The following is a 1,540-nucleotide window of genomic DNA, read 5'->3' as shown; positions in this document are numbered from 1 at the left end:
CCCAGAAAACAGAATTAAATTCTAGTAAAATAGCATTAAAATAGCATTAAAATAGCATTAAATTGGAGTAAAATTGGAGTAAAATTGGAGTAAAAAGTGAACAAAACGTGAGTAAAATGCGACCGTTTCCTCTGGCTTTTTAGTCATAATTCCACGCATTACAAAACATGCAAAATGTCTCCTACCATTTGTCCAGGTCGGCCTTGATGGCGGCGCAGGCGCTGGGGGCCTCGAGGGTGGGGGCAGTCTCACAGTCTGACATCTCTGCTGGTTCTGGGTCTGGTTCTTTGTGATGGGGGTTAGTGATGGTGGTTCTGATCCTGTCCTCACCCTGAGAGAGAGAGAGAGAGAGAGGGAGAGTTAGTGAAGAGAGAGGAGAGAGAGAGGAGGGCGAGAGAGAGAGAGGAGAGAGAGAGGGGGAGGAGTTAACATGTGACACACACAGAGGGGGAGGGACACGTTTAAACACACATTAAGGGCGGAGGGCAGTGACCCAGACTGAAGCACCAAAGGGAGGATCGTGCACAAAAAGGGGCTTTCTGATTGGACCAGAGCCTCAACAGGGCTTTTAATGAACGCTTTATTTCAAACTCATTCATTTTAAAGTGCATGTGATGGAGAGGGTCCTGCAGGTGCTGCCCCCTGCTGGCGGCTGAGAGAATGACATCCTCCTTTCTGCAAATGGCAGCCATGCTCCTTCAGGTCAGGGAGCGCGAACCTGATGCTGGTTTAGGAGACCGAATGTAAAAGACGTGCTTTGATGACCTGTATTCATATGGCATGTTATTGTTTATTAAAGGGGAACAAGGAGTCGAGAAATAAGTTATTTTAGGAGCCAACTCAAGGTTTTCCAAGGTCACTCAAATTTAGGAAGGCTGCAAAAGTTAATAATAATGAAACGAGGCTCATCGAAACGTCCCTCGAGACATTCGGTTAAACCCAAACATCTCATTTTAGTTACGGAGAAGTTTCTGTACAAACATGTTTCGCTATCTTTGCTTAGTTAATAAGTTAATAAGACAGTGGCCTACGAGACCTGCTCTTCCCGTGCTCGGAGCGCTAATGCAACTCATGTTGGAAAGTAAACTTGAGGTTTTCTAAGGTCAGTCCGACTCAGTAGAACTTTTGAAACAGAAACACTTCGCTCAGAGTCTCGAACTACAACAAAGTCGTATTTCTCTCAATTTCTGCCTTAAAATCCTTAAACTGCAGACACCTTCGACCAGAGACGCCAACTGCCGATTGGTCAATAAGACACGCTCTTCCCATGCTAGGAGCACACATGCTAAAAGTTACTCAAGGGTTTACAAGGTCACTCAAACTCAGTAGAACTTTTGAAACAGAAACACAAAGTCATATTTTTCACTATTTCTGCCTTAAAATCCCAGAAAGACTCGGTTTAAAGTTCCATCATGTCAATAAACCAATGCTTGAATCCACTCTCCTTGCAGCTCTGCAGACGAAGGAGAAGTCTCACTGAAGGATCGATTGCATCACCAGAGAGACATCAGCTGCTCATCTGCCTTCAGCGCACGTGTTC

The 1,540-nt window shown here is 45.0% G+C and overlaps 1 long non-coding RNA gene across 1 annotated transcript in view; it reads right to left on the bottom strand.

Moving 5' to 3' along the window:
* Positions 1–283: 283 nt before the first annotated feature.
* LOC117441996 (uncharacterized) overlaps positions 284–1,540 on the bottom strand; it is a 3,305-nt gene continuing 2,048 nt past the window's right edge. The window contains exon 2 of the long non-coding RNA XR_004551481.2: positions 284–331. This is a non-coding gene — a long non-coding RNA (uncharacterized lncRNA). The remainder of the gene's footprint in view (positions 332–1,540) is intronic.

Source organism: Pseudochaenichthys georgianus, unplaced genomic scaffold (assembly GCF_902827115.2).
Source record: "Pseudochaenichthys georgianus unplaced genomic scaffold, fPseGeo1.2 scaffold_2275_arrow_ctg1, whole genome shotgun sequence".
NCBI lineage: Eukaryota > Metazoa > Chordata > Actinopteri > Perciformes > Channichthyidae > Pseudochaenichthys > Pseudochaenichthys georgianus.
The sequence above is the reverse complement of the archived record's forward strand: the minus strand, read 5'-3'. Positions and strand labels throughout refer to the sequence as shown.